Source organism: Pinus tabuliformis, chromosome 5_2 (assembly GCF_031772625.1).
Source record: "Pinus tabuliformis cultivar Carrire ecotype Pingquan chromosome 5_2, CPIR1, whole genome shotgun sequence".
Classification (NCBI taxonomy): domain Eukaryota; kingdom Viridiplantae; phylum Streptophyta; class Pinopsida; order Pinales; family Pinaceae; genus Pinus; species Pinus tabuliformis.
The window spans coordinates 408,979,913-409,005,544 of record NC_142306.1 but is presented as its reverse complement, the minus strand read 5'-3'; the positions used below and the strand labels follow the sequence as shown (position 1 = coordinate 409,005,544).

The 25,632-nt window shown below is 37.4% G+C and overlaps 2 pseudogenes; one reads left to right on the top strand and one right to left on the bottom strand.

The window, feature by feature from the left end:
* Positions 1–21,571: 21,571 nt before the first annotated feature.
* LOC149159257 (uncharacterized) lies at positions 21,572–22,730 on the bottom strand (annotated as a pseudogene).
* Positions 22,731–23,076: 346 nt separating this feature from the next.
* On the top strand, positions 23,077–24,325 carry LOC149159256 (transcription factor bHLH36-like; annotated as a pseudogene).
* Positions 24,326–25,632: the final 1,307 nt, after the last annotated feature.

The following is a 25,632-nucleotide window of genomic DNA, read 5'->3' as shown; positions in this document are numbered from 1 at the left end:
CATAATACACAACAGAATGGAGTGGCTAAAAGGAAAAACATAAGCATAGAAGGAGAAACACGGGTGATGTTTCATGATCAGGGCCTACCACTACACGTGTGGGGCGAGGCATGCAACATAACTGTTTATTTGCATAACATAAGCCCTCATCGAATTCTTGGGATGAGTACATCGAAAGAGGCTTTTTCAGGGAAGAGACTAGATGTGGGTCACTTCAAGATTTTTGGTTCATCAATTTATTACCATGTAACCAAAGATGCATGAAAGAAGCTTGATCCAACAACAGAGTTGGGAATATTTGTGGGATACACTAATACACCTCACAACTATCGGGTGTACCTGCCGACCAACAAGATGACATTGGTTCGTAGGGATGTAAACTTCGATGAAGAGAAGGCATGAGATGTTCCCTTGAGAGGGAGATTTAGCTATATGTAGTTGAGGAGATTTTAGATTCTAAGGAGGAACCTCTGATTGATGTGGAAAAACCACATGCAAAGGATTAGGCAGTGGAGACACCCATTCATGCAGAGTCTTCCAGAGATGGGAGAAAGCACACCAGAGAAGCTGACATGTTAGTACATGATGCTAGAGAGAATGTGGGAGTACCCACATCAAAGCGTAGGCAGAGGAGGTCACCAAAGAGGTACACTGGATACATGGCTCTTATGAGAAAATGTGTTGAAACTGAGCCATCCTATTTTGAGGAAGCAGTGCAACAATCGGTTTGGGTCGATGCCATGATTGAGGAGTATGACTCCATTTTCAGGAACAATGTTTGGGATGTGGTCCCAAGACTGGTGGACAAGTCAGCAGTGAGTTCTTGATGGCTTTACAAGGTAAAGAAAACAACAAATGGTAGTGTGGAGAAATGCAAGGCCAGGTTTGTGGCTTGAGATTTTTCTCAGGTGGATGGGATTGATTACGATGAGACTTTTGATCTTGTTGCAAGGTACTCATCAGTTAGATCCATTTTGGCACTATCAATGCAGATGGGATGGAAGATACATCAGATGGATGTAAATACAACCTTCCTTAATGGCATGATTGAGGAAGAGGTGTATATTGAGTAGCTTGAAGGTTTTGAGACCTTCGACCAAGAGTCGCATGTGTGCCGACTCAAGCGAGCGTTGTATGGGATGAAACAAGCACCCCATGCTTGGTACACCAGGATCAATAGCTACTTCACCGAGTTGGGCTTCACCAAAAGTGAAGCAGATGTGAACCTTTACCATATTGTGGTTAAAGGTAAATTGTTGATTATTGTTTTATATGTCGACAATTTGATTCTAACAGGTGATGATAAGATGATCAAGTCTTACAAAGAGGATCTTCCAAGAGATTTCAAAATGAAGGACTTAGGGCTCATGCACTAATTTATGGGCATGGAAGTATGGCAAGGTGATGAGGAACTTTTTATCTCTCAGGGCAAGTATGCCAACGAGATACTCAAAAGGTTTCACATGGAGAGCAGTAAACCCATGGAGACTCCTCTAGCAGGTAACTGGAGGAAGGAGGATGCTACTTCTGGTGAATTAGTGGAAGTTACTATTTACAGGCAGCTTGTGGGTTCACTCATGTATTTGATGAACACACGACTGAACATGTGCTATGCAGTTAACCAACTTAGTCAAGCGATCATTAATATGACCAAGCTGTATTGGAAGGCGGCCAAGCATGTGTTGAGGTACCTCAAAGGCACTACTCAGTATGGTTTATGGTACAAACGAACAGAGGGAGTGAAGCTTCAAGGCTACATTGGTGTAGATTGGGAAGAGAGTTTGTTCGACGAGAAGAGCACATCAGGTGGGATCTTTAGTATTGGGTCAGCAACTGTTTCTTGGTACAATAAGAAACATAGATCAATTTCACTCAGTCCAGGAGAAGCAGAGTACATGGCTGCCAGTCAAGCAGCTTATGAAGCTATCTGGATGAGGAAGATTCTTGTTGGTTTGTTTGGTTAGCAGATGGATCCAACTGTGATTTAATGTGACAATCACAGTTGTATAAAACTCTCTGAGAATCCAATTTTTCATGATCAGACCAAGCATATTGATATTCAATATCATCATCTTCAAGATTGTGTGAAGAGGAGAATTATCTTTTTGGAGTACATTCCCACAGAGGAGAAGGATGCAGATATTTGACAAAGGCTTTGTCAAGATGCAAATTTGAGTTTCATAGAAGTAGGATCGTGGTAGTAGATAATACCTTTCTTTTTGAGAGCGAGTTTTAAAAATAGCAACAAGAAATTCCAATTTAATTTGTCATTGGATTAAATTGTGAATAAAATCAAAATTTTATTCTCCTAGCAACGCCTAATAGTTAACTAAGTTAAATTGACTTAGTTGATTTAGGAAATTCGAGTTGGAAGTATATCTAGAGTCATGTAGAGTGATCCCGAAATTTTAGGGGCCTAGGTTGAGTTCTTTTGAGTTGTAATTAATTAACTCAATCTAACTGAGTTATAGTCAGTTAAAATGGTTCTAACTATTGGAGGAACTAGTAGGAGGTCTAGTAGTGGGGACAGGAACTAGTGCATCCTTAGTACCACACTAGTTAACTGATGATTCACTCATAAATAACTCACGCATGTCAGTTTAGAGGAAGACCCAGTTGAGATTAGAGTTCAGGGACAATGTACTATCAGTTGTATAAGTTTCCGAGTTGTATAGATGGTCCGTGAAATCAGTTGAGGACTTATGTTGGATTGTGCAATTATGGAGAGTGGATTTCCCAGTTAAATATGGGTAATTCCTCTAGGGAGTGTGCAAGGAAGTAGGGGCTTGGCAGATAGCATATTTGGTTAAGTGTTGGATTGAGCAGGTTTATGAAGCAGAGAGATAGTACTAGTGCAGGAATTATTGGGGTTGAACAAACATTGTATTTTCTTCTCAGATCTTCTGGTTAATGTAATGTCGATAGTCAAGGTTTTTAGCAGTTGCTTTCCCCAGAGAAATATTATCTTATGTGTGATTGATATTCTTATTTTTTTGCTTATTGTTTTCGTTGATCAATTTTGATTTCCTATTAAGAGTAGAGTAGATTCTTGTCTTGTGTTTTAGCATATCACATAAGTTGTTGAATCTACAATAAAAATCTACGGTGAGGGTTTCGTGGTCTTCCAAAACTCTGTGGGTTTCTATATTTATTTTTCAAGAGAAAATAAGCTTAAAACCTTTTCTTGGGTTTTCATTTGTTTTTATGCAAAATATTTAGCAAGGTGGGTTCTTTTCTTAGAGTCTGTAGTGTTAGTTATTTTATGCCAATATGCATTTGAAGATGGTGCGCCCTTTTTGTTATCGATAATGGGTTCTATCCTGTAGGTTTTGCTTCTCATGGATGTTTGTTAGAATCCCTTAGAATGGGTTCTAGTAACTTGGTCACATGGAGAGATTTCATAAGGGTAGGGGGTAATCTATTTGTGCACCAAAAGGAAAAGAAAAAAAATAGAAATGGGGTAACATGGATGGATCCAAATATGGATGCAGTCATGGATTGCATTCATCACCTGTGAAAAAGCATGAATTTTTCATATTGCAGTCCTTATGATTAGGGATTAGTTTCTCCAGAGTGATCCATGGAAGTGCTAACAAACCCCAAGCTAAACTGCTTCCCACGTGACCACCCAACAAGCCTGAAAATGATCCCTCCTTGTTATTGCTATTTTGTTAGTTTAGTTTTTGTTGTTACTTAGGAGGTTCCATGTAAGGTATTTTTTGTGGTTTTCTATATTTAAGGGTTGGTGTTTCCAATCACTTCTCTTGAGAACACCGACAAAATAATATCTAACAATGTCGGGAAGAGACAAGAAATAGAGACTTACAAGGCATGAAACTGATGGTCATTGACATGGTAGAAAAACTAAACAACATTAATCTTGCAGATATGACAACCAACAATATTCAAAGGGTGGGATGACAATTACATAAGCCACACATCTGTAGGTATGATTAGAAATAGAACAATGGTGTGCTCTTTGAAGGGATTTGCTAGAACATCGTGGAAATTCAAGGCCAACAATGATTTGTAAGAGATAATCCTGCCTACAATAGCTTTAGTTAATACATTACATGAAAAGTGTTGTGGAAAAAATAATGAACCAATTTCAAGTGATGTTGAGCATATTCAACATATCACAACTGAAACGAATGCCTTACAAAGCTTGGGGAAATGGTTGATTGAGTTGGAACACTTATCAAATGCTCCAAATCAGAGAAAGAAAATTAGGTCAGAGGCAATAAGTTCAGATCTTAAATTACAATGCATAAAAATATGAAATTAATTTCTTGAAATGAATTCCTATTAAAGATGATATAAGTTGATTTTGGACCTTAAGTACCTTAAGGTGCATATCAAATCTAGGTTTTATATGGGTCTGTAATAGTATACAATTAATTTTACAGGGTTATTTTCTTTGAGCATATAAAGCAAGGTGATCTTTCAACCCCATGCTACTTTTCTCAACACTGTCCGTGGCAACATATTCATCAAAACATTAACCCAATGACATGGGGTATGTCTTTGAGATGACTCCGTTAAAATAATAATAAATAAACCAAGTTAAAATGTTTACATTACATTACATTAATATTTTTATTTAATTTAATTTTTATTTTTATGTATTTTGACTGAGTCAAAATGTTTACAAGATATGACGAGACATTACAACATCTCTTGCATATTAGGCTGGAGAGCTGTGCAAAATAGGTTATATTCCACATAAATACCACGCTATATTCCACGTAAATACCACGGGTTCTCATAAACCTGGAGCTCGAAAACCATCGTTATCTTGACCAAGTCAAGTTTATCTTAACTACTCAACAAAAATTAATTAAAAAATAACAATGTAGAATTTTTATTTTAACATAGGTTAAAAAGTAATAAAAAAGTAATAATGACCCGGATGCGGGTATCCTGACATGCAATTAAGGCATCCCGCGCCTCTACACCTGTGTCAAGGCCGAGGCAGCAAGTGGGTACGAGACAGCGATGAAGACAGGATTTTATTTAATGCTACAGGCAAAAGGAATTAAGGAAAGGCAGAGCACGGCAGGGAGAGCATTCAAGCCGAGCGAGCCTGCTCCGGTCTCGAGGAAGTCTGGTGTAATGGCGTTTTGTATGCGGCATATGGTGATGGCGAAGTCCTGGTTATATAACAATATCGCTCAGACCTGCAATGTTCAGGGAATGTTGTCTGAAGCGAGCGGTAGGCAAAATATTGAGCTGCAGTATTGTCTCAAGGAAACTGAGCAAAGTCTCCAAGCGCTCAACTTGGAAGCCGTGATGCATCGAAGAGGCGTGCCTCGTCGAGGTGGTCGTTCAGGGGTTCGCAATGGGATTGAAGGGGAGGAGCCGCGCCCAATAGCTCCTATGGCAGCCATACCCCCCTCGTCATCCAGCTCTGAGGAAGAATTTCTGTGTTTACCGGATTCCTACCAGACTTTCCGCCTTCGAATTCCCAGAAGGATCCTTCAGTCGGATGTAATAGTCAATTTCTTTGTGTATCTTTCAGAAGCGTCTCCAGTTAGTCCCTCATGGTCCTCCCCTGCTGCAGATAGTCTCCAGGGCAGCGAAATTCTTCTGGGGGACATGCAAGGAAGGGTGTATCGTGTCCCCCGTCCACTGGCACCCACAGAACCAGTCGACCAGCCTCAGCCGGTTCAGGAACAGGAGAACTCGACACATGATGAATCAGTGCAAGAAATTCTGCCATTAATCAATCGTGTTCAGAATAGGAATGAGGAACAGGACTCAGTTCATCCGGGTTCGGAGGGGCATCTTCAGGATGGTGAGGAGTCTGTCATTTGGCTTGATCCGCCCAGCCCGATGCACAGGCAGCTGCCAACGTCGCCCAGTCACCTAACCTGAATCTGTTCGAAGGAGTTTCTCAAGGTTTTGTGCATACTTGTTCATGTCTTTTTTGGTTAAATCCTCAATCTCGCTCAGTTCCTGTTATCAGCCCTATAGTGGCAGCTTGTTAAAAGTTAGAGTCAGCAAGTTAATAGAGTCTGTTTTTGGCTATCCAAAACTGTATGTTGTCCAAGGAACTCATTTGGACAATTTTTTGTAATGTTGTCTCAGAAGTCTGATAGTCTGTCCCAGTTGTCTCTGTTAGAGGGTGGCATCGTCCCCCTTGGATGATGTAAAACTATGTAAATATTTTTCTTACTTAATATAGAAGTAGCCTTTACCCAGAAAATAAAAATAAAAAAGTAATAATGTAGAATTTTTATTTTAACATAGGCTATTCTTATTTTATTTTGATGAAGTTAAAATGTTTACATTAAGTTAATCTTTTTATTTAATTTTATTTTTATGCATTTTAATCGAGTCAAAATGTTTACAGGAAAGAACATTATAGGTAGGTTGGAGTGAGTCTCTCCACCCAAATATTTTTTTAATTAAATATAAAAGCAAAGATCCAGAGTTAAAATGAATCTAAGTTGGTTGTTACTTTTAAAGTCTATACATTTTATGGACATAATTTTTCTTAATTAAAAAAAGCAATAATTTAAGTTTAATGGAAATAGTGAAAAACCATGAAAGTGATTCCTCCCCAAAAAAATCTTGGTTTATATAGTTCAATGGAGGCCCTCTATTAAAATAATGATCATTTATTTGACTAATTAAAAGTTAAGTATTGAAAACATGTAAACAATGAAAAATATTACATATTTCATTTGTAAAAATATCAAATCAATTTATATCACAAAGTAGCATAATTAAACATGGCATCATCTAACAATATGTTATGAGAAATTAATCATTTGTATTTTTTTATGAAATTAAAATGTTAACATTACATTAATCTTTTTATTTAATTTTATTTTTATGTATTTTAACCAGGTCAAAATGTTTACATCTCTCAACCCAAACATTTTTTTTAATTAAATATAAAAGCAAAGATCCAAAGTTAAAATGAATCTACATTGGTGTTACTTTTAAAGTCTATATAATTTATGGAAATAATTTTTCTTAATTAAAAAAAAAAAAAAAACAATAAACAATTTAAGTTTAATAGAAATAGTGAAAAAACATGAAAGAGATTTCCCAAAAACAAAGAAATCTTAGTTTACATGGTTCAATGGAAGCCCTCTCTTAAAATAATGACCATTTATTTAACTAATTAAAAGTTAAGTATTGAAAACATGTAAACAATGAAAAATATTACATATTTCATTTGTAAAAATATCAAATCAATTTATACCGCAAAATAGCATAATTAAACATGGCATCATCTAACAATATGTAAGAGCAATTAATCATCTGTAAAAATATCAGATCAATTTATACCACAAAGTAGCATAATTAAACATGACATCATCTAACAATATGTCAAGGGCAATTAATCATAATGATTAATTGTTTCATAATTGTTAATTGTAAAAACAAAGTAGAAAACATGTTACCATAAAAATAAAATTAACTAAAAAAATAATAAAATAAAATTAACTAAAAAATAATAAAATAAAATTAACTTTAATTATAGTGCAATTGTTTCATAATACATGTTTTTATAAAAACAATTTCATATAATTGAAATTGTATTTCATCTTGTTCAGGTTGAGCTCCAATTCCTTGGTTGGAAAATCCTTGAAGACCTCCCTTCGCCTTAGGATGTTCGCATACCGATGAAGTTGGGTCTCCATTCTCTAGTTCCCCAAGGCGAGGGCAAGGGTGTGAGCAAAACAATTGCTGGCAAAGATATTTGGCAACCTCCTCCTCCTGGTTTTTTTAAAATCAATATAGATGGGGCCTCTAAGGGTAACCCAGGGATGGCTGGCTATGGTGGTGTTATAAGAGATGAGCAGGGGTGCATAAAGAATATCTTCCATAGTCATTTAGGGACTGCCACAAATAACATGGCAGAGCTTATGGCCTTAGAGCAGTGCCTGGAAATCCTGATGGAGGCAAATTTACACAATGCCATCATTGAAGCTGACTATGAACTGGTCATTAGTGCAGCCAAGAAAATGTGTAATGGAACGACACATGGAAAAGTGTCGAAACACTAGAGGCTCTCGCAGGTCTTTCAGCGTATTCATTCCCACTTGCAAACCCTAAGAACAATTAGCTTTGTTCATGTGAGAAGGAAAGCCAATATGTTAGTTGATCGTCTAGCGAATGAAAGGGTGCTATGCAAGGAAAGCTACATTTGTTATGACTGGCAGTCTATACCCCCTGGAAAACTGTGCGATGATTTTCAAAAACAGGCAGACAAAGACATGGTGAATCTCTAGACTAATGAAGAATGAGCAGGAGGAAGACCAGTGGGAGAGGAAAGCATGGCACAAACCCGAAGTGAAGAGAAGGAGGAAGAGGTAAGATGAAGGAACGACAGATACACAAAGTGAAGAGAAGGATGAAGAGGCAGGGTAATTATGCACAGGAATCATTAGATCATGGTAGATCAACGGGCATCCTGGAATCGGTTAGTATTGCCACTTTAACCCTGATCGTCGATCTTATTACTAGATGTTGAAGTCACATGCCTTTAAGGGAGTTCAGCTACTTGTAACCCGCATGCTAATGGATTAGGCGCAGACTGTAGGTTTTCAGCGCCCCCGTTCATCGAATGGATATTGGGTGTTTAAGTGGAGGGAGGTTAAGCCTAAGAGCAAACTTGAAATTTATAGACCAAAGATTCTTTTTCATTATCAGGTCCGGATGGCGGTTAAGCAGGGCGCAAGTCTATGGCGCATTGCTTTCTGATTGGTTATCGGGTTTCAAAGAGGAGGGTGGTTAAGGCGAAGAGCGGACCCGAACTTCTATAGACCACAAGTTTATTGATGTTATCGGGTCCAGTTTGCGGTTAAGTGGAGAGCAAGTCTCCAGAGCGATGCCTTTTTATTGGTTATTGGGTTTTAAAGTGGAGGGAGGATAAGGCTAGGAGTGGACCCGATATTTTATAGACCATTGGTTTATTGGCGTTATCGGGTCCAGAAAGCGGTTAAAGGGTGAGCAAGTTTCCGAAGCGATGCCTTTTTATTGGTTATTGGGTTTTAAAGTGGAGGGAGGATAAGGCTAGGAGCGGACCCGATATTTTATAGATCATTGGTTTATTGGCGTTATCGGGTCCGAAAAGAGGTTAAAGGGCGAGCAAGTTCCCGAAGCGATGATTTGTCAATTGCCAGATCTAGAATCAAACCGACGACGAGATTTTTTTCACAGTTAGTTTTTTGGTAAAAGAGGGTAAACTTTTGTTTTGTGATATTTAGGGCATGTTGACCCTGTTGTTTGTATTCATCAACGAGTCTGTCTTTCTTTGGTCTTTACACTTGTAAATATGTGTACTATATGTATCATGTTTTCGGTTAATTGAAGGCTCCACTCTTATTTGACCAAAAAAAAAGAAATTGTATTTCATCTTGAATAAATAAAATATCCTTGTACCTTTCAACAATTTTATAAATATTTTATACAAATCAATTAAAAACCAAAACTGATTTAATTTAAATAAAATCAATATTATAATATTATAATATTATCTATTTTACTCCTATATTAAAGGGCAAACAATGTTCAATACAATTGGCATACTAAATTTTTTTCCATATTTTCTATGTTGTTATGGTACATCACAATGTTACGATACAATTGGCTCACTAAATTTTTTCCATGCTGTTCACAAGAAAATGGCAATGAAAAATCAATTTCTTATAAATTTCTATTTTCCAATATTAAAAGAAAATAAATTACTAAAAAATAATGTTCACACAATTAAAAAAAACTTGAACAAAAATGTTAAAGAAAACAATGTGAATATAATGTTGTAACCTAGCATTACAATTTGTTTAATATTAAAAAGACAATGTGAACATAATATTGAAACCTAGTATTACAATGCTAACCATGTTAAGTTATAGTTGACTAACTGGATAGCCTTCATGTTATTAAACAAAATACTAATTAATAACCTAATCAATAGATGGTTTCTATTCTTTCTATTTTCATCCTCTATCTCATAATTCCAAAGTGTTGTGGGGATGGATAGAAACCTGCAACACGTGATGTGAATTCCCACAGATCTTGTTGACAGAAGCTAAACATAAAAAGCCTACGGAAAGAAAAGCCGCATAAATAATATTAAATCCCCAAAGGTTTATCTCACTCATTCATCCATGTCACATTCAACATTTTGATGCATTCATTTTATTCACAATGATACTACATAGTGAAATAAGTTTCCATGAGCAAAATATATTTTTTTTTCTAGAAAGAAAATCATGATATTATATTGAGGATATATAAACATATTGTTCAGATAGATCTGAAAGAGTTTAATGAACTCCTGATAACTACCGATAGACAGCAACTCAAAACCAAGTTGAGCATATAACCATCATGTATGAGCATGTTCACAATATTTTCAGAAAGAAACAAAAAAACCATTAAACCATTCAGCTGATCGGAAGATAAAGAGCAGTGATGGACGATAGAACATATTTGGCGAATAAAGAAGAGTCTTCAAAAAAATTTTGATTCCGCCACCTCCAGAGTGACCAGATGGTGATGGGAAGAATGGGCCGGAGAGTCTTTTGTCGCCCCCACCAGTCAAACGCTGCATCCACAGAGATGAAGTTAAGAGGTTGAAAGGAAAAAAACTGTGGAAGGTCATACCAGATTTGTTGAGAGACAGTGCATTTGAAGAAGAGGTGGTAGTTTGTTTCCTCGTCCATATTGCAGAGAGCACATCTACTGGGGCCGTGCCATGAGCGTCTTCTCAAGGAGCCCCAAGTTAAATTCTTGTTGAAGAGCACCAACCAGGAGAATAAAATAACCTTGAGGGGGCAGCGAAGCTTCCACCAGAAGACTGGAAAGCGCCGATTGGATGAAATGTTTGCAGAAATGAGATCAGAGTAAATGTCCTTTACATTTGCATGTGAGACAGAGAAAGGAAGGGACCAGATCAGGTGGTTGTCATTGGAGGATCGCTGGATACCTCCCTGCTGGAGAGAGGAAGATAGATCGGACCAAAGAGGATGAAGGTCTATTGGAAGACCTTTATGATACGATCCCATGTGAAGTAGCTAGCTCTGCGGAGGAAGAAGAGAAGAGGGGGAGGAAACTGTAACGTTCCCTTGAAACCAGCGAAAGAGTCCATGCCTATGATAATCTTTCTGCCTGAGAAGATTTTCCATTTTAGATTGCTGAGAAAATATCGCTGGACCCTTCTAAAACTGAGCCATATTGCGGAGCCTCGTTTGATGCCAATAGAATCAAATCTGAACCAGAATTCAATTCCCCTGCCTCTTTGATATTTCTGTCGAATGATGTCGCTCCATGGATTGGTGCCATAAATACCCCTCCAAAGTGATTTACAAATAAGAGCAACCCCAAAAGTTTTAATGTTCAGTATGCCCCATCCATCAGAATTTTTCGGTAATGTGAGAAGGTCCAGCTTCACAAGATGTATTTTGCTACGCTCGGCCTTGGCACCCCATATAAAGCTTGATATAATCCTGTTGATTGCTTGGATAAAGCAGGTCGGGAGGAGGAAGAGGTGTCCCCAGAAGACTGAAAGTTGTGTTAGGACCGATTTGACGAGAACGACCCTGCCTCCTAAAGAGAGGGTGCGGAAACTCCAGAGAGAGAGTTTATTGAGAAAGCGGTCTACGAGCCAGTGCCAGTCCGACGACTTGTATGAATGACCTTTTAATCTGAAACCAAGATACTTGATTCCATCTGACAATGGCTTATATTGAATGTCGAAAAGTAGGGCTATCCGGCAAATGAGGTGTTCATCAACTCCATTATGGTAGAGAATTTTTTTTGCTTTGTTCATGGCCAACCCCGAAGCTTTGTGAAAGCGGTCCAGGATGGATTTTATGCATAGCCAAGAAGCCATCGTGAGCATAGCAAATATAAGCACATTGTCGACAAAGAGGTTGTGAGACATATTGATGTTCTTGCATATCCTTATCGGGAAAATTTCTTTCAGCGCCACAACACGATTGATATGAAGACTCATGGCATCAATCGCAAGGATAAAGAGGAGGGGGGACAGAGGGCATCCTTGCCGGAGGCCCCTCTCAGCCTTGAAGAAAGGGGAAGGCCGTCCATTCACCAGAATTGCATAGTTAACATTTTCAATGCACCCCATAATCCAGCGGATGACAGCAGGAGATAAACCTATTTTGGCAAGGAGGCATTGAAGATATCCCCAATCGATAACATCGAAAGCCCGCTGCAAGTCAATTTTCAGGATGGCTGCTTTGGTGTTATTGACGGCAATGGAATGGAGGCATTCCTGAGTGGAGGCGACAGCATCATGAATGTTTCGACCCTTAAGGAAAGCATGCTGGTTTGGAGAAAGATGGCGGGCCAGTGATCCCTTTATTCTAAGTGCAATGATTTTTGTGATGATCTTGAAAGAGATGTTGCAAAGGGAGATAGGGCGGAAATCGAAGAAAGATTCAGGCTCATCTTTTTTCGGAATGAGGGCAATGAGAGTGGAGGAGGTTAGGCTGTGGACTTGACCAGATAGTCTGGAGGCCTGTACCATGCTTAGCAAATCTTTTTTAAAGAGGTCAAAGAAGTGAGTAAGGAAACCAATAGTCCAGCCGTCCGGTCCGGGGGCTTTGTCCTTTTTGAATGTTTTCATGGCGTTGAGGAGTTCGTTCTCATCAACAGGACGGAAAATTTCCTCATTCATATCATGATCAAACATCACAGGCATTGGGTCAATCCCCCATCGGATATCACTGAAAGCAATATCATTTGTTCTGCTATACTGTTTATTGAAAAAACTTACCGCGAGCCGAGTGATGTCCTCCTGTGAGACAGCCTCATTCCCCTGTTCATCCTTGATTTTCCAAATGAAGTTCCTCTCTCTTCGAGCATTGGCAAACTTGTGGAAGAATTTTGTGTTTTTGTCACCTAATTCAAGCCAAGTGGCGCGACTTTTGAGCCTCCATTTTTCTTCGTCCTATTTTAGTAAGTAGAATCTTCTCTTCTCCAGAGCCCTAATGCGAGCTTTCATCTCAAGAGAGCAGGTGGAAAAATCAGTGGATTCCATGATGTACTGCAATTCCTGTTGAGCCCGATTTAGGTCCGCCCTGTCATCCTGGTGTCTTTGGAATTGCCATTTTTTCGCCAGGTCCCTGAGCTCGGAGAGTTTTTCCCTAAAAGTGGAAAAAATAAATTTCGTTTTCTCCCGGTCCTTTATATCTTTCCATGTGGTTTGAACAAAAAGATTAAAGGCAGGGTTCAGGAGGAGACTGTTATCAAACTTGAAAGAGTAGCCTCTTCTGTAGATCTTGTCAGGCCACGATAAGAGAATGGGGAGGTGGTCAGAGATCATGACATTCTCCACAGACAGCTTTGGAAGGCCTAATTTGTCGATGAGGCTGAAGTGGATGAACACCCTGTCCAATCGTTTGGCAATGTAGGCATCACCAACTCTACCATTGGACCATGTCGGCCTGTTCCTGACAGGAATGATGTCAACCATGTTCCTGTTTATCAATTCGGAGTTGATGAGGTCCGCCAAGGCATTGTTTATCTTGCCCTTCCCCCAAACCTCGTTTGAATATAAAACAGAATTTGAATCTCCCGCGATGATTAGGTTGTTCAGATTGAAAAGGTCAGAAGCAAAAACCCTGTTCCAGAAAGATATACGGGATTTATACGGGGCATATAGATTGAGAATGTTGATAGGAAAATCAATACCACGGATTGATACTGATATTAGAATTCCAGCAAAGCATCTGTAAGCCTTTGCCTTGACCTTTGACGGATCCCAAAGGGAAATCATGCCTCCCAAAAGCCCGGTCGCCTCTGTAGCAGCCATGTGCCAGGAGGGAAGCATCCTTCGAAAATAAGACAGAGAGTCCTCCTTTCCATGCATCGTTTCCTGAATAAGAAAAATTGAGGCCCTGGAATGGAAAAGGAAATTCTTTAGCGTGATAAATTTTGGGTCCACACCAAGACCGCGGATGTTGAAAGATAAGACAGAGATCATTTTGGAGATTTGGCAGCCTTGCATGCTCTAAGGGGCTGTGAAGTCGTATCATCTAGAACTGGGACCTCAACAAGAGATAAATTTCGGATTCCTTCATTTGTTACAATGGTTCGGCCTCTGAAATGTCGAGAGCTACATCGACCCCTCCTCCGGACCGTAATATTTTTGGCCGATTCCGGACTGATCACAGGCAAGCAGGGCCCAGGTTTGTGGATCGTGAGGGGTTCAAGCTGAAGAGAAGCCCTAGTTTGCAGCAGGTCGAGATCACTGTCAAAGAGATTGACAGGGGAGGAGGAAGGGGAGTTTGGAGGGGTGGGACCAACAAAAAGCAATTTCCCCTTCCCTTTGTCTTGCCTGGCCCCCGGGGATGAAGAGGAGATGGGGATAGGGATGGATCCAACAGAAAATTCGTTTGAGGGCGATGGTATATATTGAGGAAAGGGGATAAAGTTCTTTGGATCCACCGGCTGCGGAGAAGGAACAGGGGGGTCATCAATGGGTTCGGTGAAAGGAGGGGAATGCATGACAGTGGGGGGATCTTGTGCCGGGCGGAGGGGAGAGGATGGATTACTATGGGCCCGGGATTTTATAGGGGAGGAAGGTGACGATTGGCTGCCATTTAAGAAAGATTTCCTGAGGCCTTTCCTATTCACATATAATTTTGCGCTGGGACAATTTCTTACCAGATGACCTGTCTTTTTGCAAGCAGCACAACGGAATGGGATTCCCCAAAAATCCAATCTTTGGGAGATGGATTGATCCTTCCAACTGATTTCAATATGGTCGGGGAATCCCCCCTTATATGTTCTCTGGATAAGAATCTAGGCAATTCGCTTATCTCGTTCGCCAAGGCACCAGGGGTCAACATAAATAAATCATCCAATTGCATTGCCAATCATCTGAAGGGATTTCGGAGACCATAGTTCCAGAGGAAGATTAGGGCATTTAACCCAGATTAAGTTGTTAACCGGGGTGTTTTTCAGCGGATTAAAACCCATGTACCACTTGTGCATAGCAAGGAAGCTGCGCTTATAAACCCAAGGCCGACAAAGGATTGAGCTTGCATCTTCAGCCGTGAGGAAGTGAAAGCAATACCAGTCACACATGAGACTAGAAATAACCGGAACATATCCAATGACCGGTTTCCAATATTTGGCTAGCCAGGTCCTCATTTCAGTGTCAGACATTTCGGGAAAATGCCATTTCCCAACAAGAGCGTTTTGCTGAAGACTTTCTAGTCTTTCATCCAGGTGGGCAATGTCGATCCGGATCGCACGTGGAGGGGAGGATGTATTCGCAGCCTTGTGCTGCCTTTTGGGCCCACGTTCCATATTCTTGTGACGTGGAATCACATTAGGTAGAGATGGATTGACAAGCAGACTGTTCATGGTTGCCAGGGTGGCGGACGACCATGCGTTCTCCGCATTGACGGTGGCATTTATGAGTTCCTCTGACGCAATGGAGTCCTATGCTTCCTCCATGCACCGCCAAAAGGGGCACAACCGAGAAGGAAGTACGATGGAGGAAGTATAAAAATGGATTAAACCGAAGGTTCTGACAAGACTCAACCACCCTGCAGAATCAGCCTATAGTGAAAATAAATGTTCCAGCAAGTGAAATAGAAGAAAGGATCAGAGGAGCGGACTTCGATGTACGGAGGAAATTCGAAATCCTGAAACGGATCTATCGGACAAATGGTAGATGCAGAGAGTAATGCCTGGATGCATGCAGTCACCGGAAAGACGAAACGGCCGGGAGAACAACCGGAAAGATTTTCAGGGGACCCTAGTTCGATTCGCTTCAAGGAAGCTTGCAGAGGAAGAGTTCAGAGACCGAAGACTGTGGAGAGCAAAAATTACTGAGGTTGTTCATCACAAAGGATGCAACAGCAGTAGACTTTTACAATACACCACAAATAACCAATTTTAAAACGAATATCGTTGCAGGGCTTGTAAAGGATGAAATGGTTTCTTAGCTTGCAGAAAAAAGATTTTAACATCCTTCTGGCAAAGATGGGAGCTAGAGTCTATGTTAATCAGCTAGGCAATCACCATGAAAAGCATACACTAAAAACATGATATTGCAAGCAATCGTTCTGTGAAGACTTACCTGGAGCAGAAACCCATATGCACGAACCGCACGTTCACCATGAACCGGAAGAAACATTCAGCAGGAAAGCCAGGGAGATGGAAAATAGGTGAAATGACGGTTTTAAATAGACCAAGGCGGGGATTCTGAGCAAAAACAGAAAGAATGGTTGTTTATGAATCAGAAGGAGCTACAGGTGGCGTGGTTCGAGCGAAAGCAGAGGCTGTATGGTGACGTTCATTGCTCTGCGGGGCAAAACCTGCATGCGAGGGTGGCAGAGTCTTCTTGTAGGCGGAACGTCAGATGCGCATGAGTGACAGGTGGTCAGTGGAGGTCTCTACTTGCAGAGCATGGATTGGTTTTGGATGCAGCAGGGAGGTTTCATGGGAGACGACGCGTAGCATTCTGGCTTCGCTCCAGAGCTCTCCATCCAAATCAAACCTTCGGTTAATTTCCTTCAGCAAAATATATTATAAAACTATGGAAGCATGTAACAAAAACAAAAACTACATAGAAAGTTATTCATAGTTGTTGAATCTTATATCAATGACGATTGTACATAATTATATCAAAGAGAAATGTATTATTAATGTACATAATAATACAGGTTGAATCTCAAAGGAAATGGATTGTGAAAATGTCATCTGGTTATAACGTGTCTTCCAAAATTATTCATAGTTGTTGAATCTTATATTAATGCTAATTGTATATAATTATACTACAGGGAAATGTACATAATAATATAGGTTGAATCTCAAAAGATATAGATTGTGAAAATGTCATCTGGTTATAACTTGTACTCCAAAAATGAAATAATAAAAGATAATATAAATTACTAAAAGTGAATGAGAAATACACTGTAATATTTAAAAACAATAACTTGTATTTCAAAAATAAAATGACAAAACATATTACAATTTAGTAAAAATAAATGAAAAATACATTATAACATTTAAAAAGAATTATAACATTCTAGAAAAAGATAATTTAACTTACATAATGACCTGAGCTACCATCTTTAGACACAGGAGTGCTCAAATTTGATTAAAAGTTATATACATAGTGTAACAATATTAAAAAAATCTATGTACAATAAAATATAAAAATAATATAAAAATCAGTTCATTAAAGCTAATTGTTAATAAAATAATGCTAATGACTTGTTAATCATAATTTCCCCTAGTTCATGTTTTGACCATTTACCTTTTACATACTAAAATTTTATCACTTCCTAAGTAGGATATTTTTTAGGCTTCAGAGTTTATTTAATGTAAACATATTTGCATAATTAAAACAATTCATTTGAGTTTTAATTATATCTTATTACTTGGTAAAAAAATAAATACATTATCAAATTAGGTTTACAGGGAAATAAAGGAAGTAATATCATACAACTCCCCAAAAGAAAAACTTAATAAACTTAATAAGCTTGTTAGACTACTTCAAAAAAGTTATCCACCATTACAATAATTCATACCTTGTACATTACATTGCATTAATAATTGCTCTTGCCATGTTATCTATTTTGTGAATTGGAACCATGTCAAAGATGGAAATGTGAAACATCCCTTAAGAATGGTGAGGCATACCTTACTTCTTTCCTCCTAAATTTGAAATTAATTTGTGTGAAAAAGGTTGAATATCTTGAGGTTTGGAAGAAATTCATATGACAATTTTGATTAGCCATTTAAAAAAAAAAAATGGTATTAGCTAAGAAACCGGATTCGTCCAAACCCCTTCGTGTTTGAAATCCCATGAATCAGGCATGATTCGTTGGGACATGTGTCCTATGAGCGTGTCCATCGTGGGATTCGACGGACATGTGAATCCTAAGGTCGTGTTTAGCGTGTCCCGAAATGTCCCTCAAAAAAGAGTGCACACGACCAATAAAGCCTAATTTGGGCTCATTTAGCACTCATTCTTGAGTACCTCTTCTATTGTGAGTGTGTGGGAGCTTCTAGCAAAGGTTTTGGGAGCATTTTGGAGGTGATTCAAACAACAAGTAAGTGCATTTTGCTTCTATTTTTTTTTTTTTTGATGCAACAGTTTGGATGTGCATTTTTTTTTTTTTTTTTTTTATAGCATTCACAACTCAATTAAAAGAAACCAAGAAAATGTGCCCATTGGTGATGCCCGTCTTGTTCCAATTTCAGCTCAAAATCTATTGCTTATGATGTGCCTTGTATTGGAAGTATTATTGAGGATGCACAACATATCCGCAACTTTGTACACAATCATACAAATGCCCTCACAATCTACAAGGAGTACACCAATATATCATTGTTGAAGATTGTAGATACATGGTTTGCCTCTTCATTCATCATAGAGAGGTCAAGGCCTCTTTTGGGGCCTCAGCTCAAAATCTATTGCTTATGGTGTGCCTTGTATTGGAAGTATTATTGAGGATGCACAACATATCCGTAACTTTGTACACAATCATACAAATGCCCTCACAATCTACAAGGAGTACACCAATATATCATTGTTGAAGATTGTAGATACAAGGTTTGCCTCTTCATTCATCATAGAGAGGTCAATGCCTCTCTTGGGGCCATGGTTATTTCAAAGATTTGGTCTTTTTGGAGAAAAACATATCAAGCAGCCTAAAAAAAAGTCAAGGACATAGTGTTAGATGATGCTCGGTGGGAAAGGGTAGATCTCACTATTACGATCATGGAACCTATCATTGCTTTGCTACGATTTGCAAATACAAACCAACCCATCCTAAGAGATGTTTATAAGGGATGAGATTCCATGATTGAGTTTGTGAGAACCATTATTTTACAGAGTGAGTGCCATAAGTACGAGACATCATCAAATGCCTTCTTCACCACCACACATGATATTAATATTCTTGTCAGCATATGAGACAGGAAATACACACCTTTGCATTGTTTCGCTCACTCATTGAACCCAATACTACAACCATGAGTGGCTAAATGGTGGACCTTCCCACAGATTCCCTCCTCACATGGATGGTGAAATTTCACATGGGACAAAGGATGCATTGAGGCAGATTTTTCAGGATAGAGCATCACTTAATGAGTGGATGATGCCTTTGCAGAGTTATCCACTAACACTGGGAAATTTTCAGGCTATGATGTTATTAGAGACAGGGGGGCTAAAAAGCCCTATTCTTGGTGGGCAACTCATGGGGAAACAAGCCCTCCTCTACAACAGTTAGCCATGATGCTCCTCTCTTAGGTGACTTCATCCTCTTGTTGCGAGAGGAATTGTAGCACATATGGGAATTTGTATAATGTCAAGAAGAGTAGGTTTGCGTAGGCCAAGGCAGAGACAATAGTGCATGTGCACACCAACCTTCGTCTTATTTACATGCAGAGGGAAGAGCGGTTGAAGGGAAAGACAAAGATGTGGGATGTCTTTCCTAGTGATATGGGTTTGGACAACAACGTTAAGTTGGCATTGGCCAACTTGGATCTTAATGGCCCAGTGCTAGAACCTGTCACTTTTGATGATGGTGATATTGTTGAGGGGTCATCCTCCACACCAACAAATGCAGAGATGACATTGAATATAGAGGAGGAGGATGCAACAGAGGAGAGAAATGGTGACCATGAAAATGATGATGAATTTGATGATGATGATTGATGACTCATGAGTCATGATCTACCTACTACCTTGTAGTTGTTTTGTATATGATATTTCTATTTTCCATTTGCATTGCTACTACCTATGTAACACATTTTGATTTTGATGACTTAATGAGAAAACTGCAATTTCTTGTCTTTCTCCTATTGGATCATTGATGAATATGTCACAGTTGTATTTGTATGCATAATGTTACTTTGTAAAACTTACAAATTTTAAATTTACAATGTAAAATCTAGATCTATGTTTGAATTTGTATCATGAATGAGAATTTGTGTAAGAAATATAGATTTAGTATTAATTTTTAATATATATATATATATATATATTAATTAAATAAATATAATGTGTCTTGTGTGTCATGTTCTGGGGTCAACATGCCCGTGTCATATACTCAAATTTTTGTGTCATGCATGTTCCATGCTCTATGTCCTGTGTCAAGTGACTTAGAAATTTAGTTATTCCAACCAAACTTAGAATTTGGTTATATGGCCAAACTTCAAAATTGAGCTAGATAATGGATTAGACATGGTTTATAAGCAAATATTTTTTCACATGTTTTATGGGCTAGGTTTTTGAATTTGGTTATTCCAACCAAATTGGTTAATTTCCGACTAAATTTCAAAATTGAGCTGATAAATTGATTGGACATGGTTTATATGCCAGTGATTTTAAGTGATAGTTTGGCAGGTTAGTTTGAATGGTTATATGCTTTGGTATTTATATAAAATATTTCAAACTAGCTTAATTAAAATAAATATATGTGAAATAATCTAATATCTGACGATGCTTCAAGATAGTTATTTTGATATTTAACATTACACTCAAGATAGATATTTAACATTACACTCCATGATATATGATGATTTTTCGAGATAATTATCAAAGATAATTTACTCTTTAAAGCTACACTCATATTTTAAACAATACTTTTAACTTTTAAAATAATTTTCTATGCTTTAAATTGTTGGTAAAAAATTACGAAGGGACACTTATTTCCTTCTATTATTATAAACATATTTAAAATAAGTAATGCACCATGAGATTAAACTAGCAATTGCACCATATGTTCCAAAGGAAATGTCGTAAGACAGTATCATCACAAAAGGACAACCGACTCATCTCCTAGAAATATTATGATTGTTATTAGAGCTTGATTTGTTGTTTTCTTGGGGAATCCGAGCTTATTAATTTGAGTTAGATGAGCATAAAGGCTAGATAGAAAAATAAAAAGATTGTGCCTACCTTGGTTATTCTCACATTAAAAAAAAAACAACCTGAACTGAGCTAGTAAGACTTTTGACAACTTTACGCTAATAGAAAACCTGACTTAAAGTAGAATAAACATATTGGTTGTAGTAATCATCTCAACCATTTTCTTAGATCCCCAATAGATGAAGGTGTAGTCTCTTCTCCATTGTTGCTTTCAAAGGCAAAAATATCTATTTTTATAGGACCAAGCATGCTCTTCAAGCTTGGGCTCTTGTCGGCATATGGAACTACTAGTTGGACATTGATATGGGGACTTTCAAGCCTTGGAGGATGTTCCTCTTGCTGCTCATGATTACTAAGAAAAAGACACATTCACATTGCAACAATTGGATGCAAGACTCTTTTGCAAGGGGCATTTTTTAAAGGAAAACACTACAATACAAAAAGCCATTTTTCTATCTATTAGGACCTCTCAACAATTATATTACAAGTATAGGAAACAATGTGCATATTTATCCCACAATCACTTGTTTGACCACTCGAATTCAATTTCTAGATTATGCAATTGGCTAGTCTTACTCTTCACTGGTAGGAGAGTGTACACAATAGCAATTGCTCCGAGCATGACAACATGATCAATCTAAATGGTGACACTGTAGGTTTACAATACACACTTGGGTTTCCCATTGACTACTTCAGGTTGATGGATAACTTGGCCTCCTACTGACCATAACGAGGCCTCCTCCCATAACCCGATTTACTCTCTCATCCATATTTATAATTAGAATACCCAGACTGATAATGTTGGAGTGATATGCTCCATCTAGGATTTTCCTCATACTAATATCCATATAGATTGGCCTTGAACCCATATGCAGGCTGAGGCTTGGGCCTCCATAATCAAATCCTTCACCACAACCACAATAGTGGATTCATCTCTGTCATATGAAGGGGTCGATCTGGATATACGTGTGGGTCTCTATTCATTTACGTCATGGGCCCCTCTTACTCCTCCATAAGGGCATGACACCGATCTATATGAAAATTCATGGCTCATCTCTTGCTTAACTGGGAGTATAACAAGTGTCTTAAGAGGGACGTCTGGGTTTGCCCACCTGACATAAATGTATCAATCAATCAATCAATCAACGACTTTTACTGCTACTTTGTGATACTGATGTTATTACTCTTAATCATATCCACCACCAAAGAGAGTGGGATTGTAGTCATCAAAATAATCAAAATGCATCATGAGCATATCCAGAGATTGCTTTGAGCTTGGTTTGTTTCTAACAATTTCTTGAGCTTCCTGCAAGGCTTTTGACAATCCCCTCATTCTCGCGACCTCTTGCATCTCATGTTTGGAAAGAATACATTTTCTCAGCAAGAGGCATGCTTGACACCTAATTTCATGGTGATGTGCACAAAATCCATGCCACAAACAATCCATGTGATTCAAGAGTCAATAGAGGTCACTTATTCCCATTGAGAAATGTTAGAGGTAGTAGAAAATGGAAAACATGGAGAGACAAGCCTCCCTTCATAGCTCATAAATAAGGAATATATCAAACCCACGGTCCAAGTTATTCCTCAACAACTCCCTATTACTAGAATTTGTGGAACTCTTATGTCCTCATTTATTGATAGTGTGATTCCTGTTGCCAAGTCTGTGGTAACTATGCTTTTTCTGTCAGTTGTTGCTTCGGAACGATAATATGGCAAATAATATGTGCATACTTACCCTGTAATCACTTGTTTGACCAGTGTAATTAAATTTCTAGATTACAGAATTGACTAGTCTTACTCTTGACTGGTAGGAGAGTGTACACACTAGCCTACCACTAGCCATTGTTCTCATCATGACAACACAGTGAATCTAATTGGTGAACTTCTGAAATGAGTTTTCAACTGTATTTTTAACAGTTAAATGGTGTAGGATCTTCTATAGTCTTAGGCAAGAGTTTTTTCATTTAGAGGAAGAGATCCTTCAAATCCCAACTTATTTCTTTAGTAGTTAAGGTGTTCATCGGATTTTTATTTAGATTCTATTCAGGATTTTGTACTTCACTGGAAAGAGAGAACTGATCAAGCAGTAATCTCGTTGCAGACGATTGCGGATCCATTCATTGGTTTGTAAATTGTTAGCAAATATTTTTCGTAATTTTCAAATTAGGCCTCTTAAGGTTGAGTTGGCCTCAAAGATGAGCATTCCTTCTTGGTCGCACTCATCAATTTTCTCTTATAATGATGTCGCGAACAAGTTGGATGTCCAAAGCATATGGAGTAATTCCATCCATTAAGATCAACACATTTTAGAACTAACCATCATGCATAAAAATTTAACTTGTTTGATAGCTCTGAAACCCCAACAGGCCTTTCAAATCCTCCTCTAATGCAAACATTCAACAACTCAAGTCCTCTGACTGATGGTCAATCCTTGAATAGATTTCTAGGCTCCATCATGCTTGATAAAAGGAATCACAAAATGATTGAAAGAGAGTGACATAGAGAAATGAAAGTGCTTTTCTCTCAGCTTAGATCATTGCTCCCAGAAGAAAATCTTTGACTATGCTTCTTCTGCTCAATATATAGGGTTTTGGGAAATTGACGACATTCTCCAAGGTTTTATTCAATGGAATTTGGATATTTTGTTGTGCAGGGAAAATGACTAGTGTTAGAACAAGTACTCGAAGCTTTGAATTAAGTTTGCCATCTACAACAAAAAATTGAAGAGCTTTCAGCCCAAAGAAAGAAAATGAAGGTGAACTCTTATCAAAAGGAAAATGTTCCATTCAAGAAACTTTGCAATATAACTCTCCCATTTGGATAATCAGATTGAGAATACCAACATTGTGGGTTCAGATGTTCAGATTTGGACAAATGTTGTAGAAAATGAGAATGCGTATTTTGATATTCTATTGGCACTTGAAAAAGGTGGGCTTGAAGTTTTGAGTGCTGCTTCATATGCCATTAACAAAACTGCTTATCATACCTTACATGCCAAAGGTAATCTCTTATCGTCGTCACCACTCTAACATCTTCTTCTACGAATAGGATAATCTCAACACTCCATAAAAACACATTCAAAGCTTTTGTGCTGATAAAAATCCAAGGATAACAATTATTGATGGTTTTATGTAAATCTTTTGCACTGCTAAAAATCCAAACTTAAGATGAATTCATGTATTTTTTCTTTCAAAAATTAATAAAAGTAGGACCTCACTTTATTAGGGTTACACAAATTTTACATGGACATTTCTTTCATCCAAGTCTCAAAGAACTTGGCTTCCCTACTTGCACTAAGCATATATGTTCATATGTTTTCATAACAATGCAGGTGTTATGATATCGATATCGATACTTTCAGCAATAACACCCTTTACTAGACAGGATCAAGATTCGATCAAGATTCAAGATGTAAGGACCACTGGAGCTCCAACATAATGTTTTGTGTAGAATAAACTAACGTCTTTAAATTCTGTCAATATGATATTATGCGTCTATGTCAAACAAAATGATAGATTTATTAGAAGGTTGGGAGTTGAATTACAATTTTTTTATCTAGTTATAGAATCCTTCAATGCTTATTGGTTAGAGTTGCATATTCACTAAGAAAGTGGATGAAGGTTTTGAACAAACATAATATAAGTGGCATCGGTTAGAGTTGCATATTCACTGAGAAAGTGGATGAAGGTTTTGAACAGACATAATATAAGTGGCATCCTCAAGTATGTGTTATATATATAAAATTTTCTATAAAATAATATTTATAAAATAATATCAATTTTATTCTTAAATATGACTACATAAATAAAGTACAAAATATTTTTATTTAGTATTTTATTTATGGAAACTATTAAAATATATTTAAGACAATTTTAATAAAAATTATATCTTTCAAGTATATCTCATCTATATATATATATATATATATATATATATATATATATTAAAGAGTAATTAAACTCATTTCATTAATTACTTTGTTGATAAAGTTCACTAAATTGTATTAAAATATTTTCCACCAAAAATTTGTAATGATGTCAATCAAAATGTCTATTTTTATATGAATTTACTCAATCATATCATGATACATTGTATAAATTTTTTATCATCAAAATTTTGAATTATGAAAATGGGATATTTCAATTAATGGTTTATTAATATATGTTGTTTATTTTTTTAAACTAACATGTTACTAACATTTGTTAGGTTGTATTGGCTTTTAATAAATTTGAAATATTAGATTCCTAGAGATTTGAGATCATTCCAATTCTAATAAGTTCATATTCTAATTAGATGAAGAATTTAATATAAGCAAATTTTATTTAGCAAAATGGTCCATTTTACAACCAGATGTGTAATTCTTTTTTTTCTCAAATTAAATTAGATTTGTGCTGTGTAATTATTTTTTTTTCTCAAATTAAATTAGATTTGTGCCACGGCTCCGAGCCCACCAATTTCCTAGTGATGAGATTACTCCAATTCTAATAGGTTCATATTCTAAAATGGTTCATTTTAGAATAAGATGTGTAATTCTTTTTTCTTCTCAAGTTAAAATTGACTCATAACTTCATAACTTTTTTATACATGGTTACATTGGTAAGGCATTCTTTGGTTACAATAATTTTTTTGTTATATTTAAAAAATGTTGTCTATATCAACCAAATTAATATTTTTAATGTTGTTGTACTAATTATATTTAATGGTCTCAATACATTTGAGTAAGAAAATAAAAAGCAACACATCTT